General features: G+C 40.4%; 2 long non-coding RNA genes across 2 annotated transcripts in view; one reads left to right on the top strand and one right to left on the bottom strand.

The window, feature by feature from the left end:
* Positions 1 to 3,024: 3,024 nt before the first annotated feature.
* Positions 3,025 to 9,395, bottom strand: LOC121919690. Its single transcript, XR_006101556.1, has 3 exons — positions 9,321 to 9,395; positions 7,089 to 7,219; positions 3,025 to 3,883 (listed from the first exon to the last, which is right to left on the bottom strand). It is a non-coding gene; the product is annotated as an uncharacterized LOC121919690 (long non-coding RNA).
* A 247-nt stretch (positions 9,396 to 9,642) lies between these two features.
* The window catches only part of LOC121919648, a 92,041-nt gene continuing 83,353 nt past the window's right edge, over positions 9,643 to 18,330 (top strand). Inside the window, exon 1 of the long non-coding RNA XR_006101544.1 lies at positions 9,643 to 9,690. This is a non-coding gene — a long non-coding RNA (uncharacterized LOC121919648). The remainder of the gene's footprint in view (positions 9,691 to 18,330) is intronic.

Here is an 18,330-nt window from a genome sequence, read left to right on the forward strand (position 1 = left end):
AACCAGCACATTAGTAAGCACATTAATCCTTTCTGTATGTGCCCTGGTTTAACCAATACAATATAATCACATACTATACATCCTATCTATCACATTTATATCAATCCTATGGCAGAAGTCATCTTTCAGATTCATCTCCTGACAAATACTGAAAGTCCATACCTACAAAAACTCTAGACACACATTACAAGCTCAAAGCATAGTACCAAATATTTGCAGCTATGATAAGCCATGAAACAGCTCATGAATGTGTTATCTATGTTCTCTCTCTCTCTCTCTCTCTCTTTCTCTCACACACACACATATGTATGTATTTACTCCAGTTTGAGTAGTTAACCACTCTTAAACTCCTCAGTTCTATCACTGTCGTAGCATTTCTACTATTTTCTTCCACTATTATAGGCTGAGGAAAGAAAATGGGTTGGCAGCTGTGTACTGAGAGGGAAGTAACCAAGTTTGTTGACTAAAAGTACACGGTGCAATATTAAGAGGAGAAAAGTGGGCAGAAAATGGCAAATAAAATAAAATAAAATAAATAAAACTTTTATTTGTATACCGCCTTTCCTCCAGATCAAAGCGGTTCACATATCATAGCTATAACATATTACAATACAATGGAATACAATACATCAAAATTTCATACAGATTAAAAACCTTAAAAACAATATATCAAACAGTCATGCTATCAGTTTTGGCTAGGCATCCTGGTCTTATTGGGGTGTTATATCTCTAAATAGAGTTGGAAAGATATGCTAACTGAAAAGATGGGTTTTCAGTGCCTTTTTAAAGGCTTCCAATGTGGGACTGAGTCTGATCTCTTCCGGGAGTGCATTCCAATAGGATGGAGCTATTGCCGTGTAGGCTCTCTGGTGAGTTGATGTCAATCTCACTCTGGGGTTTTCGAGTAAATATTTCCCCATTGTTCTGAGAGTGCGGGGCAGATTATGTAGGGAGAGGCATTCCTTCAAGTAACTCGGGCCCAAGCCATATAGGGCTTTATAGGTAATGACCAACACTTTGTATTGCGCCCGGAAGCTAATTGGCAGCCAGTGGAGAGATCTTAGTACAGGTGTTATATGGTCAGATCTTGAAGTTCCCGCGACCAATCTGGCTGCAGCATTTTGAACCAATTGAAGCTTCCGAACCTGGTACAAAGGTAGCCCCATGTAGAGCGCATTACAGAGATCCAAGCGAGAGGTTACCAGTGCGTGTACTACTGTTTCAAGGTCCTTTCGGTCCAGACAGGGACGCAGTTGGCGTATCAGCCGAAGCTGGTACCAAGCACTCCTGGCCATCGCATCTACTTGAGATGATAACTGCAGGGATGAGTCCAGGAGTACTCCCAAACTGCGAACTTTATCCTTTAGGGGGAGTGTGACCCTGTCAAGGATAGGATGACAAATTTCCCTGTCTGGACTTGGGGAACCTATCACGAGTACCTCTGTTTTCTCTGGATTCAGCTTGAGTTTGTTTTACCTCATCCAGAGATATAAATAGTAATATAAATAGTAATTTATGCTAATACAGTTTCATATGTAAGAATGCAGATCTTTGCTATTTTTGTTCTTGAAAGAAACAATGAATAACTTTAGCAAATTGTGTTCAAAATAAATTAAAACAATTAATAGTGTCCAAAAACTGCATTTTTCTCTGATGTGAGAACGTTTTAGACCATGTAAAACTTTTGAACACTATTTACTATTCTGGACTTATTCTGAGCAAAATTTGCACGTGGGTTTTTTGTACCGAAAACTAATTTCTGTCCAGAAAATTATATCTCAGCAGAGAAATATTATATTTTCTCATAGAAAATGCTGTTCCCTTGGCAAAAAAATGTCTTCTGCACAAACACACACACACACAAAACCCACATGTGAATCTGGGGAAAACAAGTCCAAAGTGTGTATATGTAAAGTATATGTACACAGATCTTGTAGCACCTTTGAGACTAACTGAAAGATAGCTATTGGCAGCATGAGCTTTCTTAGCTGGTGTACAGACTACCCCTTTGGGGCAGCCTGCACCTGCCCCTTTCCCCGACGGATCAGGGCCTCAGCTGCCACAGCGGCAACCCTGAGGCCCCCATATGCCGCTTCCCTGCGGCCTGGAAAAGGGTGTCCTTGGAGCTTCAAGACCCAAGCACACCCCAAAGCAGCAGGGAAAGGAAGAAAGGGGCCACTCGGCCCCTTTCTCCTTTGTGTCGCTGGCGCACCCATGTAAAGTCTGCGCCAGCGACACAAACCCAGGAAGGAGCTCCAAAATGGAGCTCCTTCCAGCACCGTGGAAAGGGTGTCACAGGCGCCCTTCCGTGGCGCCAGGACGTCATGTCTGTGCTACTCCATTTGGAGGCCGCGCAGACATGACATCATAATGGCGGCGCCCATGTAGAATGGGAGTCGCCATTACAACGTACTAGGGTTGTGGGGCATCTGGAAAGGACACCCCGAGGCAACCCTAGTACGTGTGCAGGCTGGTGCAAAGCACCGGTCTGTACAGTGCCTTAGACTTCATTCTACTTCCTCAGATTCATTTGGATGCATATGAGTATGTATGTCAGATGCATATGTGTGTGTGTTATGCCTGTAATTTAAACAGAACTACAATATATTTTACTATTGTGGGGGGGGGGGGGGGAAATGGCTAATAATAATAATAATAATAATAATAATATTTATATTTAGCCCTTTCCTTACAGAATCAAGGCAAATTACAAAACAAAGGCATCAAAAATACATAGCACAATACATAGCATAATAATTTAAATGGCAATCCCCGGTACTTCCCTGGCAGCAGAACAACTACCAATATCAAATTACATATGTTAAAATAACATGACATGGCATAATAATCAAACATAACATAAGTAATATGACAATCCCCAACTCTCCCCCAACAACAAAATAACAAACAAATACAAATTACATGCTTAAAATAGTTATATTAACAGTAATCTCCCTCTGCCTGTTGCCATCTCTCTCCATAGTTAATATACTAATACTATATATTTTTTAAAAAGTCCAGCCTAATGTCCACTATAGGCTGATAATATTCTCTGGGCTGGTTCAGCCAGGTGGGCTCAGGTGTTTCTGTGCCAGTGGGTGATGGTCCTGGGCTTAGAGCCTACATTTCAAAGGTGCAGCTCTCCTGGCCTCTCTCATCCCAGCTGTCCCAGTGAGGGCCTATGTGTTTATTCAGGAGCTAGTGATTGATTGTCAACAGTCTGGCTCCTTCATTCCCTTCTTATGGTTCTTTACCTTTAAACCAGACATGGACTTGACATCTCTTTCAAGAGCAGATGCCTTATGATGGAAAGCTGGCCTGTACAGCCCTTCGGATCTAGAAGATGATCTCAGTCTGAGACACAAAGCAACAATATTCAATTCTAAAGTACATCAAACCAGTAGTGATCAGGAATATAGATCGTATATCTTAAGTACATCTATGATACTTTTGTTTCAGAACTCCAGAGCACCAGATTGTTTTGGTAGTATTACAAAAGTTGGAGAATGTCCAGAAGAGGATGACCAAAATGGTGAAACATCTGGAAACCATGTTCTATGAGGAGCTGCATATGCTTAGTCTGGAGAAGGTTAAGAGGAAACATGATAGCCATATTTAAATCTGAAGGGTAGTCATATAGAGGATGTAGCAAGCTTGTTTTCTGTTGCTCCAGAACTAGGACATGGAGCAATGGATTCAAACTACAGGAAAAAGAGATTCCATTTAAACATTAGGAAGAGCTGTTCAACAGTGGAATATGCTACCTCAGAGAGTGGTTCAACAGAGGCTGGATGGCCATCTGTCAGGAGTCTTTTGATCATGTGTTCTTGTATGGCAGGGCTTGGACTGGATGGTCCTTGGGGTCTCTTCCAATTCTATGATTCTATGAAAGAATTTATGGTGTAATTATAAACAGAACAATCCTATACACATTTACACAAAAATAATTCCCACTGTATTCTGTGGATCCAACACCTACACCATATACTTTGGATTTTAGCTGCACACATATTCATATAAAAGTGTTACTTACAAGGAAAGAGTTGCTTATTTTTAACCCTTTAAACCCACCAGTTCTTTAACAATGTGAAAAGTTAAAATGTGAAAAGCTTGCAAAAAAATTATGTGCCACAACATTGAAAAGCATTAACAGATACAATTAATCTGACACCCTAAAATAGCTTTCAGAGCACAGTTGTTGCTTTCAAGTCAGATATTTGAGAGATGGAGAAAATGTGTCATAAAATGCAATATCTTGTTACCACCTGAGGTTAGCGACAGGAGTGTCTATTATTTTATAACGCAAACACTTCAGCTTGTCAGGTAGAAGAGAGAGGGTTGTTTCATTTAGCTGTATCTGTAGCTGAAGACAAAAAATTGACATCTGCACCAGTGTGGTAGGCACCTGACACTGTTGCTATGCAGCATTGAGCAAATTGTTGGTTACAACTAAGGAGTTTACTGCATTGCTAAAAAAACCTGACTTACCCCTTCCACACTGAAGTCTCTTTTGAGATAAAGTTGGGTATTATCATATGCGATATGTCGCCGGTGCCATCAGCTGAGTGCAACCTGGCTAACCTCCAGCTATAAGCCGCGCTCAACAGGCTGATTTGCAAAGCTAGAAGCTTCCCCATTTTGAAAAGGGGCTGGCTGAACACAGCTTCTAACCAGAAGTTAGCCACGTTGCATTCAGCAGGCAGCATTTGTGGTATTTTGTATATGATAATACTCAACTTTATTCCAAAAGAGACTTCAACACGGCAGGAGTAAGTCACATTTTTCAGCAATGCGGTAAACGCCTAAGAATCTAGCAGCAACTAGAACAGTGGTTCCCAACCTGTGGGTCGGGACCCCTTTGGGGGGTCGAACAACCCTTTCACAGTGGTTGCCTAAGACCATTGGAAAACACATATTTGCATGTAGCAATGAAAATAATTGTATGGTTGGGGGTCACCACAACATGAGGAACTGTATTAAAGGGTCACAGCATTAGGAAGGTTGAGAACCACTGAACTAGAACCAGAAAAAACTATAATTGTGTCACCTTAAAATTTTATTTGGTATAAGCTTTCGCTCCAGCGGACTTCATCAAATGCACTGAATTTAGCCTGGCCCAACAGATAAGTATGCATTTGCTGGAGGAGAGATGCAGAATAGACAAGAAAATAGTAAAAAATGATTGATTTTCATAATAGTAATCAGTTAATATCCATTGAGAGATGAAACAGATATTCAGTACTATAAAGCTGTAAACACATGTGTTAATACAATCCTGAGGTATCTTCAGGGTGAATTGTAGTGATCTTAGGATAGAACCAGGAAAACTATCCCCCAAAATGCAGTCATGAGGATTCCTGGGCAGCTCTGGTGTCCGATCTAACTGTACTGGCTCTGCAAAAAACCCACCTTTTCCTATGTAAGCCTCGTTGTTGTGTGCCTTCAAGTCATTTCTAACTTATGATGACCCTATCACAGGGGACATGAATGTATGACTTGACCAAGTGGGTTTCGATGGCCAAATGAGAAACTGAATGTAAAGAGAAGGAGAGTAGTGGTTGGGTTGAGCGGGCGAGTGGGGCGCTTGAGGACGCAGAAGCGGTGAGGAGTGGGGAAAGGACCCAGCCAGAGAGGGGGAAGCAATTAGGGGTTACACCTGCAGAGAGGGGTGGAGCCCTGGGGAGTCTGAAAAAGAGCAAGGGAGAGGTGCTCTGGGGAAGGAGAGTGACCGGAAGACGGGGACTCAGCGAGGAGACGGAGCGAGGGAAAGAGGAGGTGCGTTCAGAGGCAAGAGGAGGATGCCAAGGTTGACGGGACTACTCTCTGGGAGGTAGAGTGCGTGTAGGCCCAGTCCTGACTACTCACCCCGCCTGCCCCTGGGAGGAGATTGGAGGTGGAGGACAGCCGTGGAACCATGAAGTAGGCTGGAGAAGAGAAGGGCTGAGAGAAGGAGAGGAGCCATGGTGGGTGTTAAGGGAAGGGCGCCAGGCAGTAGCAGCAGCCCCAAGACCCGCAGCGAGGGAAGGACAGGATAGTCCACCGTGGAATTATCATCCTCCCTGCTCACGAACCCTGTGAAGGAGGGCCCAATTAATTGGCAGCAAGCTCTGGGAGAGAGGAAGAAATCCTTGCTTGGCCAGTGAAGTAACTAGGTCAGCGGCACAGGAACTTCGGGCCTAAACCTAAGTTGTCAACTCCAGTGAAGTAACTAGGAAGTGGGCATATGCAACTGTGTGACTTGGAACAAGGAATAAACGTGCTTTGAGTTTTGTTGGTAAAGTTATATCAGCCTTGTTGTTTGTTTGTAGCGACTTTCTTGGCGCACATGGAGCCAATCCCAGGGGCGGCGACCCGGGGCGTGGCAGCCATGCCCACAATGAACCATGATCTCTACAGTTATAGTCCAATGCTCAAACCACTACACAGCTCTGGCTCTCATCTTAGATACTTGTTGTTGTGTGACTTCAAGTCATTTCTGTCTTATGGCAACCCTAAAGTGAAATTATTATGGAGTTTGCTGGAGCTGAGTGTTACCTGCCCAAGGTCACCCAGTGGGCTTCCATGGCTGAGTAAGGAGTCAAACCCTGGTCTCCAGAGTTGTAGCACAACATTCAAACCACTACACCACTCTGGCTGCCATCTTAAATTATACCTGCCTATAAATAAGATGTTGGGAAATGTCCTCTATACATGCTCACACATAGTCATAAATCAGAGCATGTGGGAGGCCTCATTTAGTGTTTAGTGGCCACCAAACATTATCTTCCCATCTGGCTTCAATGTCATAAATAATGCCTTGATTTCCTTATGCCCTCATTTTAATCTCCTAATTTTCTCCAGCTCTCACTTTCACACCCCTATACATTTTAGGATAAGGTCAGCCAGTTCCCATATTTAGGTCAAAGAATTGTTTAAAGAGAGATATAAGAACTGAGCAAAACTTGTTTTCTGTTTTCTCCAACTTTTAAAGCATAGTGTATTTAGCGGATTTAAGCCAATAAGCTTATCAGAACAAGAAAATGGTACAAGAATAACTATAAAATGAAACAGAACAAATTGATCAACATGGATGTGGCTCAATAACTTACCTGGTGCATGCTGTCAGTTGACGTATTATGCATAAGTCTCAAGGAGGTGCTGTGCAGAAGTCTTTAGGTGGATATTCTAAAGACATAGCATGCTGACTAAAAGACTTTTTCTGCTTATCCTTTCCTGTATTCTAATAACAAAAGGAACTTATTTTAAAAAGTTGTCTGTTGAAGCTCCGAATCTATGGACAGTGTCATACTGGAGAATGTTATCCTCTTAAAGAGTCCCTGGAAAGTCACAGGGATAGCATACTGAGACTCTAAACCAATCAGGATCAAAGAGTATCCATGACTTGCTCCAAATCTGTTGAAGTTTTTTATTTCAAACAAGATCGGATTTTTCATATTCAGTGTACAGCATAACCTTACATAAATATGGCATCACTGTCTCATTGCAACATGTGATTTAATAGCAACACCCTCATACCTTACCAGCTGAATGTTAAATAAATAAATAATAAATAATTTTTTTATTTATATCTCGCTTTTCTGTGACAAGACAATCATGTTCTGGACACATGGTACATGATACCATGGTATAGCACATGTTTTGTATGGGTAGGGTATAAGTTTCCATCCCTGATCCATTTACACTTATGTCAAGTAAACATAGGTGGACATAACCTTTGGTTGAATTCTTAAAGAGACCATGTCAGTCAGAACAGGCAGCACTGGGTTAAGTCTGTATAAAACATCTCTCTTTCTCTCTGGAGCTTATCCCATTGCATTTTAATTTGGCTTACTTCTATCTGATTTAAACCTTAATTTGAGTAGCATCCTAATATTATCAGACAGTTTTTGCTAACTAATTTGCTGCCCGAATACAGCCCAGGTCCATCTCTGCATTCCACCGGCCATTTTCTGAAGCCGAAAAACTGTTGGATTTGAAAAGAGCTGGGAGGAGTGGCTCTGGAAGTGAGGATGGACCCAGGGTGGATTTGGGCAGCAAATTAGGTGGCAAAAAAACATTTGATAAAATCAGGATGCCACCTGAATTAAGATTTAATCTGGATAGAGATAAACTGAATTTAAACGCCATGGAATAAGCTCCTCTGCCTCTCTCTGTAGTTACATTATCTCTGTAGTTACATTCAAACCATACAAATGCAACATGGTAAGAAAATAAGTAATGCAACTATCAATGAAAGGGTTGTACAGGTGGAAAGCATCACGAGAAATGAGTAGGATTGATTCTACAGGTTTCTATGGTGTGTTACAGACCGCCTAAAAGCGGCGGTCTGCCGCTGCCGGCGGTTGCTGTGTCTGGGAACCGCAGTGGCCAAACCACACAGTTCCCAGGTGCAGCAAAAAAGAAGCGCCAAATGGCGTTTCTTTTTGTGCCCTGGAAGTGGTGCCACAAGGCGCTAGTCGCACACTCGTGGTGTCACTTCCGCCGCACGACGTCCGGACGCTATGCATCCACAACGTCAAAATGGCAGCGCCTGTGTAGAACGGATGCCACCATTTTGTACGGACCCAGTCCGTACTAGGGTTAGGGGTGTCAGGAAGTGACGCCCCTTCCTAAACCTAGTACGTCCTGGGGACATACTATACACCCACCCGGAACGGGCCTATGACATTCAGAATTACATTCATCTTCCAGTTCATTCTCCAACCACTCCCTAAACTTAGCGTAGTCATGTGCTTTACTCTGTTTGAAGCATCTGGACCTTATTCAGACAGATGACATATCCAAGGACCTTTTTGCATTACACTCTTAAAATGGGGCTAGGTTGCTTTAACTGCTGTGTCTGCCTCCTGTTGCATTCTGAAACTTGTAGTTTAGGAAGGGGCATTTAGAATATTCAGCCAGAGAGCTCTTAAGTCTCACTGAACTGCAAACTCTAAAATGCAAGAGGAGGCAGTCAGAGCAGTTAAAGCAACCTAGCCCCATTTTAAGAATATAATGCAATAAGGTCCCAAATGTGGCTAATGAATAAATGAGCCATAGGAATGGGAGAGCAGCGGAGGCCTTGAGGTTGTTCATCTACAGATAGCATCTGGATAGCAGATTGAGTAGGCAACAAATCACCACAACACAGGCACTCCCACTGTGGTGAAATATATTGCATTTCTATTAAATTATGGCATTTCTTTTCTAAATGTGCCCCTCTACTCTCTATATATATATCAATGCAAATCTGGCTCCACTGCTGCTTTCTCTCTCTCTCTCTCTCTTTTGTAGCATTTTTCTTTTCTTTTCTTTGAATGATACAGAAGTAGACATCTTACCTACACTCTTCAGCAGGGTTCCTTGATCTTCTGAAAACTATTGAGATATGCAGGAGAAAGGGCAGGAATATCTGCTGTGTCACTGGCATTGCATTCACAGAAACATGAGTTCTATGTTACTGTGTAACTAGATTTATCTATTAGAGATTGCAGTGAGCATCTGTCACCAGGCTGGTGGATTTTTGAGTCATTAGCATCAGGGTCAAATGCTGACAGCTGTCCAGTGGCATGCAAAAGGTTAACTTGTACTTAGTAGGTCCTATGATTTAGTTTCACTTCAACTTGGTAGTTCAAGGCTGAAAAAGTAACAGCTGGGAACAAACTGAAGTAATAAACTATTGCTTGAAACCTGCCTGTACAGTTCTTACAGGTAAGAAGATGGGAGAGAGGTCATGTCAGCTCATTTCTACTTCCTTTGTTTCATTCTGCACTTTATAAGCTTTTGGAATCCAAATTCTTACATACTTGCTCTATCGGGCTGCATCTCAGCTCAGGGAACCCGTAGACATCCAAAGAGAGCTCAAACTTTGGCATATTGGATAGTCTGGGTAGAATTAGTTATTTAGATGCCCATCAGCTAAAGTACTGTGATACTTTGTTTAATTTAAACAAAAATTGCATCAGTTGCATCAGTTACCACCAGTAAAACTTGTTTCAGAGCAGTGATGTATCTCAGTTTTGGGGACCTGATGAATTCTTGGGGAAGCTTAGTACTACAGGATGTTCACAATTTGTCACACCCTTGACCAAAAAAAGAGTGTCTCAATCCATTTAAATGCCCTCAAGTCCAACACTGCAAGATGATTCACATTTTATATCTTTTGTGAAAATTTCATTTTTGCTTAGGAAATAGTGGTTGGAATCCTATTGGAATTGTTTTGTATTTATGATCCCTACATAGTGCAACATAGCACCTAGTTTAGGAGCTACATAGGGACCATGAATGTCCCCTAGTCTCCACTTTGAGGGAAACAGCCACTATGATTGAAGGCGGTCTGCTCCCCATTCAATTGGGGAGCAGCTGGCTGAGACTCCCATTCACCCCCATGTGAGCACTCTTTCCAACTGAGACATTGCAACAGAGGTCCTGCTTTTCTTTCTTGAACTGGAGATTGCTCAAGGTAGTGGGTCAGAACAGCCCCATACAGACAAGCCAAAATAAAGCTGCTTCGGGTCACTTTGGAGGTATGCTGTTTCAATTATGCATGCGTACTAAGAGTCCGGAAGCCACGCCAAAACCACAATCCAGTCCTAAGGACTAGAGCACAGCTTTGGCGCAGCTTCCAGACTTTTAGTATGTATGCATCATCGAAACAGCATACCTCTAAAATGACCTGAAGCAGCTTTATTTTGGCCTGTCACTTAGCTGCTTCCTGGTTGACAGACTGAACAGATCCTCATTGATTGCAATGGCTGCTTCCCAGTAAGTTGGAGTAGAATTCAGTACATAGCCCCATAATTATGATATTTACACATATATAAATCTCCAATAGGATTTCAGCCAGCGTTAACACTGTACCTCATTCAAAATATGTGTTGGTATTTTTGATAGTACAAATGAAAAACAATTTTCCTGCATAAATAACAGTTTCCAAAAAAGACCTAAATGTGTGTAGCAGGGAGAGAACAAATTAACAAAATCCTTGTAATCCGTGGAGGAAAAACTTAGAAAGTTCTCAGATTGAAAAAAAAATCAAAGATTTCCATCATATTTATCCACCTATGCAGACACGCTCACACATTTCATACACACAAAAATCATTCTACCAAGATTTTATTAACATTTTGAAATCTTACTGATGAATTAAGACAGGCACTCTGTTTTCATAACCGAACAGCAATTCAAATGTTTAAAGGGGGAAAAAATTCTGTCACTTTGTGAACTGGCAGTCACATAGCTCTTTTATAGACATTTGTTATGTGATTTTTGTTTAGATTTAATAGTGAGACAATTACCTCACTACTGACACTCACATTACAAATAAATTAGGAACACTGATGGATGGATGTATTCCTAATGCCCTGCATATCTCACCATTTACATGTTTAAGAAGCATCAGTTTTTGTTCTGATTAAGAGCTGGCAATCCTCTTTTTTGAAAAAAAGTGAAAGTGGATTGTCAACATCAGGTAAAATGACAAGAATTACATTGCTCTTTGTGTTTTTGTGTGTGTGTGTACGCGCGCTTGTGTGTGAACCAGAGCAACTGGTCTGCAATGGATGAAGGAGTTGGAGTGGGAATGGGCTGTTTGCTGCCCTCCCTGGCCTGGGATGAGGCAGACAATAACCAATCATGCCATGGCAGCAATGCCATGGTGATGGTTTTCTGGTCAGAGATAAAGGTTTGCCAACTACCCCCATTGCCCCACTGCACAGAAGAAATCAACCCGCCCAGCCACCACTGATTTAGTATGATGCTTTATTGGTCGCTTAGGGGCCGGATAGGAATTTCCTCCCCTTTGCACGGGTTTTTCACTTACCCCATACTGTTTCCAAAGGTATATGGAAAATTGGCTAGGGTGGTGTCTGTTCATATCGAATGTGGCTTAAAAGTTGAATTATGATTACTTACTTTTGGTATAAATATTTGGATTATATTTTGGCAAGCACCTTGGACACCGTTTGGGTGGAAGGAACGTTTCTGGAGCCACCTCTTTAGGCCTTGCACCCTGGAGGGTGGCAGAATGAAATTGTCCTTAGGTCTGGTTTGAAAGTTAAACCCCATCTTGGCTTGGAGTTCCCTGATGCATTTTTACAGTGAGGCAACAGAGGTAGTTAAAAATACCAAGTTTTAACATTTGGTCATCATTAGAGGGAGGGCTGGAGCTAAACTACAACAGAAATAAACTGGGATGGATAGTGGAGTTGTCTATAAGATGAAAACCTACATTATAGTTCAGTACATTATTGGAGGGTGGCAAACCATTATTATTATTAATTAATTATATTTCTAAGTCACTTGGAAGTGTAATTAAAACATAATCTTGCAGATATTAAGGGATGCACGTCATTAGGATTCTGTTTTAATCAGATTCTCAATGTGTTTGCATGATCCTAAATCCAATTTGTTTTTGCGTAACTTTCTTCAAAAGTTTTTGGACTTGTCATAGAGAGTAGATTGGTTTTATTTTGTTTTGTTTTTTGTTTGTTTTTTGAAAGCTTGTAAATAAAAAAAAACATAATAGAAAGCTTTTAGAAGTATTCATATGAAAAACGAAGGAAAATATTGAATTTAATTACTTGGAAAATAAGGGATGACTTTACATAGGTTCCAAAATACAAAAACTTTATCTTATGCATGAAAGAATATGGCTGAATTAGCAGATCACTCAAATGTGGTTGAGTTAGCAGAATATGAATATTCAATTTTTCTAGAGGAAAAATATGTGTGTCTGTGTTCCTGTATGCATGTTGATAATGTTCATATTACATAATCCACATTAAAAATAAATGGTATGACAGGCAGAAAAAGGACTCTGGTCACAAATCTCCTTCCTGCCAGAGATTGGTTTCACCAGGGGAGTAGCCACTTCTTGATCAATAGGGGAATCGAACCCCTTAAATCCCCCCCCCCTCAATCCAACTGGCTGCTTACCAGTAAGTAGGATTTGGGGAAATTTCACAGCCCCTATGTATCCCCTAAACTATGTTTAGGATAATAACTCAGAGTGGAGTACCCTAGCTGTAACAGACTACCATTTACAGGAATGGCCAAAGGTGAAACAAACAAAAAACTGATCTTTTCTACAGCAGAATGTCAAAATAGAACATTGTTAAAACCCATGGATATCAAAGCAGACTTCCATGTGTGCATTCTTGCCTGGATGGGCAATTATGCTAGCACAGTTCTTCACTGTTATTTAGCTGCTAATGCCATGCATATATAGACCTGTTCACTATTTGCTCATTGTAGAGATCAGGGGTTTAAGGATGAGATCAGAGGCCTAGTTTTTATCTCCAGTTTCTCTAAAACAGATGTTTGGTATGATTACAGGGTGTTATATCTATCTGTAATTGAACAAACTGCTATGTGGAAACCAGCCTCCGCCTTGCACTGTAACTGAAAATAAGTTGCAAAAGTTGGACTCTGAGCAAGCGATGGGCAGCCCTCATTAGGAATATACAAAGAAAGAATTATTTAAAGTATGCTTCATTTGACTATCAAAGGGTTACCTAGGAAAGTTTGCAGGGGTAAAAACAAGACAGCCTACCTTATCTCCTTGATCTTCAAACAGTGTCTAATTTCTAAACCCTTTTGAAGAGATGCCACTTTTAAGGGGTTAGTTATGGATAGAAACGATTTTGCATCAAGAAGAAATGATTTTTAATTCCTAAAGGCAACAGATTTCCAATGCAGGAGTTATAGCCAACAAAGGAAATATTAGTATTTACATCAAAATTGAAATGCACAATTTTTGTATTGTACAAATCACAGAACAGCTGAAAGTTATGAAAGAATTATGAGAGGTGATGGTCATCCTCCTTTTTCTTGTTGCATCTTCTAGTCAAAAGAAATGGCTCAGAAGGAGTTCAGTGACAGACTGGGCTGTGACATTATGAAGATATTAACAAAAGCATATGCTGTTTGCTTTTATATGCTGTAGATAACAAATCTGCTAATTCCACAGTGGATAGGGCAAGAACAACAAAGTAGCTGTCTGAAGATGCCTCATTAAGGAGAGGAGAAAGTCTTAAAGGGCACAGGATAACTTTCTCTTTGTGATTTTCTTCAACGATATTTACAAGGCTAGATCAGTGGTGATTAAGAGAACTCTCATTATTTTTGCACTTTCATGTTAGCCTGAATAAGAAGAAATATGAAAGTGTTGCCAGAAGTGTTTGTAATGGCTTTCTGTAGTTATTACTCAAATTAAGCAATAGATGCAATAATAAAAGTGACTAGTAATTGAAATGTTACTGCAGTCAAATAACACAATGAACCAATATGTGCATATATGAACACTTAAATTTCTTTGGACAAATGTACAAGGAAACATTCACAATTACCAAGACATGGAAAAAAACAGTACTGTAGAATCAGTTGTTCCTTTCTCCCATTCTGAACTTTCTCTGTCAACTGCATGGTTAGCTGCTCTGAGTCCCAGTTTTGGGGAAAGGGAGGGAAAGTGCATTAGAAGCTTCTTTCTCGGAATAATTTAATTTAATCTGAATTAAAACAGACAAGTTTTGATTTAAGTAGTCATGTTTCCATGGGTGAGTTGAAATGGTATATGGCAACCCCTCCACAGTAAGGAGATTAATAGTATGCCAGGGATATTAATACTATGTTTTGATGTGACAGTCTAATTTGGTGGTGCAACTACATTTGTGTGCTGCGTGGACAATGTCTGAACTTACATTATAGCCCTAGAGTGCATCTGCCTGCCTGTCAGTCTGTCATCTACTGTATCTATCTAGAGTGATCAGGGAAATCAAACTCCCACATTGCGATTCAGAATAATCTTACTTTTCTCTAAGACCTACAGTGTGCCCTCACCTTATGCAGGGGATCCTTTCTGGAATTCGCCACTCCTGCGTAAGGCAAATCTCCTGTATGATCAAACACCATTGATTTGAATGGGACGTATCCTCATAGTGCGTAGCACGGTGCATGCCACAGGTGCACACCCCATTCACCATATTAGGGCTCACTGTCCATGTGAACTTAAGTCCACATATCCTGAGCCGGCGTACAGCGCCAAGCACACTGTATTTGTTAGATTTTGTACAAAAGACCTGGAAACAACAAATGCCAGAAACACACCTTTCTCTTCCTTCATAGTTCAGGAATTCATTTGTACAATGAAATCAATCTATTGTGATTTGTAAGGTTTCTCATTTGTTTCATAGTTTATGGTCTAGTTTTCAATCCAAATTTGACTTTTTAGTATTTTAATGGAGAATGGCTCAGTTAGAGATATTTATTTGTTTTGTTACTTTCTAAAATAAAGTATTGGAAATGATCACAATCCTGTTAATCTTATGAACAAATATTTACAGCTTTTATAGTGCATGTGTATCAATCATGGCAAAATGAAAGAAAACAAATATTGTCAGTCAGATCTGACAATTATGCCTTTTGGGTGTTTCAGAAAAAAGTTTCTTTACTTAAAAAAAATCATAAGAATTTGAAATATTTTCTTTTGTGAAGCCTTTCCAGCTTATTGTGATTCCAGCTTATTGTGATACTGCAATAGGTTTCTTCACAGGTTATATACAGCTCCTTGACAGAACCAACCAAACCAAAACCAAAGTCTGGCAGCAAGATTTCTTTCAGGCTGTGGGAAGATTTGATAAGAGAAGTTCTAGATGCTGGGCTATCTTTAATGTTATGATGAACATTCAGATGATTGAGAGAGACAGAGAGAGAACCCCTTTTTCAACATAACTGATCATGCTTCCTTGACCATGGCAGGAAAGGAGTGCCTAGTCCCTCTTCCTCTGTCATCACTTTTTTCATGTGGAAAGTGATATATCTGAATGATGGGCCTCTAGTCACAGAAGTTCACGTTCTGAGCAAGAACCCAGGAAAAGCCTATATTTGAACTTTTCATCTTCAGACATGTCCATGTCTACATGAGCAATGTAACAATAGCAGATGTGGGAATAGGAACTCCCCTGCTGTTGGGTTCAAGACAGCATGATGAGCAAAGCCTGAACAGGACTATGAACAAAATACACCAATGTTACCCACAGAGTTTTTGATGTTGTTGTTCTTTGATCAGCAAAGCTTAGAGCTTAATCACACTAGCTGAGATCCCGTGTGAAAATGGGATTGAAATGAGAGTTAAATTAAATTCTAATTTAAACAGAACTCACAAATTCGGGAAGTTTATCACACTGAATTGCTGCTAAAATGAAATGACGCATTATTTTACGTTAACAGTGATGTTGTGTGATAAACTTTGGGCATCTCTGGGTTTTCTCTAATTTAATTCTTTGTAAAGCCAGCATGAAGGGATAACTCATTAAAGCTTTGGAGGTAGTGCATGTTTCTCACATCCACATGTTAGGGCTGGTATGTCTGGTCTGACAACTGGGTCACACAAGAAACACTGCATCATTTTCAAGGAATCATCTCTCCCCTTATAGCTTTATTTGTTGATGGACTTTTTTTTAAAAAATCTGAATACCACCCAAACATGAAAAAAGATTTTCAACAGTAAGGAATGTGTTGTGATGAGTGAGTGGTTCGGACTAGAAAAACAGTTATTAGTCTTCTACATTAGAGGCTACACTTCGTAACGTTACGATGATATAGCCACATTTCTCACATGATATGCAACTCTTCTAATGAATTTTGACCATGCATAGCCCAGCAATTTGCATGGTGTCTTGTTGTACAATGGGAAGCCTTGCTGTGCAACAGGGTACTGTGTGAGATGTCCTGATATGCAATGGGGTCTCCATTGTGCACCTAGACCCATGACATAATAATGCCCATTGTACAATATGACTGATTGTGCAATGGGAGTCATGACACTACCATGGCACTGCTTACACAATGGTCCTGAAAATTTTGTTATCTCTCTGCTCTCCTCCTGAGAATATGGACAATTCAACTTGACATGACTACAAATCAGTTTACAATGGTATAACTACCTAACAAGATGCCAGCCTAAGTGTTGTTTTATTTTGTTAAGCATTATTGATTATGTAATATCAGATATCTAGTAATATTATTCTAAGCAATAAGCAATGTTTCTGTCTATCTATCTTTTAGTGTGTGTGTGTGTTTGAAAGTATTCACTGCTGCTGTAGCAATAGCAATAGCAAATACATTTCTGTACTGCTTATCAGTGCACTTAAGTGCTCCCTAAGTGGTTTCCAATGTGTAAGCTGATTACCTCCAACAAGCTGGGCACTCATTTTAGCGACCTCAGAAGGATGCCAGGCTGAGTTGACCCTGAACCCCTGGCTGGTAATGAATTCAGAACCTTGTGGTTTGTGAATGAGAGGCTGCAGTACAGGCATTTAATCACAGCACCACCAGGGCTCAAATGGTAGACTTGAAGAGATTAACATGCTACTGCATTTTCAGATGAGATTTGTTCAGAGGAGGCTTATTCTCATTCACATTTTCCTTTACTGTTTTGACACAACTCTCTTTGATTGATTCCTGCTACCTTGATATGTTCAAAAAGGCTGTCAAGACGGATCTCTTCAGGCAGGCCTTCCCAGATTGAAATATCCCGGCCTCAGGATTTCAGGATTTCCCCCTCCTCAGTAATGTCTCCAAAGCCCCCTTTTCTTTAGAACTGAAGTTGCAGTGGTTTATTGGTTGGTATTTTTTGTTTAATTTATTGTTATTTTAACTAGTTATTGTGGTTTTAAATTAGATATGTTGTTTAATAACTTTTTAAGGGGGGAGGGAAATATATTGTTTTTATGCTGTATGTTATTTTAATGTTGTAAACCGACCAGATTGGTTCGCCACAGGGCAGTATATAAATAAAATATTATTATTATTATTATTATTATTATTTTACTACAACACCCAGACTCCCCCAACCAGGGGCTGGGGCCCAAAATAGATGGGCCAAATAAAGCGGCTTCCAGCTGGACGCAGCAACCGGCAGACCGCGTCTAAATTTTTATTGATGCAGCCTAAAATCGCATTGGCCTTTTTAGCTGCTGCATGTTCAACTTGTGGAATCTATTGTCTGAAATAACCTTTGTGAGCTCTGTAATGGCCATTACAAAATGGAACAGGTAGTGTGTGGGGAGAACTATTTCTTGATGTGCACAAACCCAGTACCTCTTTGATATTCAGACCATTATTTTCTGGCCGTAATGGTCCTTGATGTATATGTGTCAGTGGGCTGCCAGCAGTATCTCATTTGTTAAATATTATTAATTGTGTACTATCAGAGATCTACTGATACAGTTTTACACAATGGGTAATGTGTGTGTGTTTGAAAATATTCGGTGCTGATCTGAAGAGATTTGCATGCTGCTGCACTTTCCTATGAAATTTATTTAGTGGAGGCCTATTCTCATTCACACTTTT

This window comes from Sceloporus undulatus, chromosome 1, assembly GCF_019175285.1.
Source record: "Sceloporus undulatus isolate JIND9_A2432 ecotype Alabama chromosome 1, SceUnd_v1.1, whole genome shotgun sequence".
Taxonomy (NCBI): domain Eukaryota; kingdom Metazoa; phylum Chordata; class Lepidosauria; order Squamata; family Phrynosomatidae; genus Sceloporus; species Sceloporus undulatus.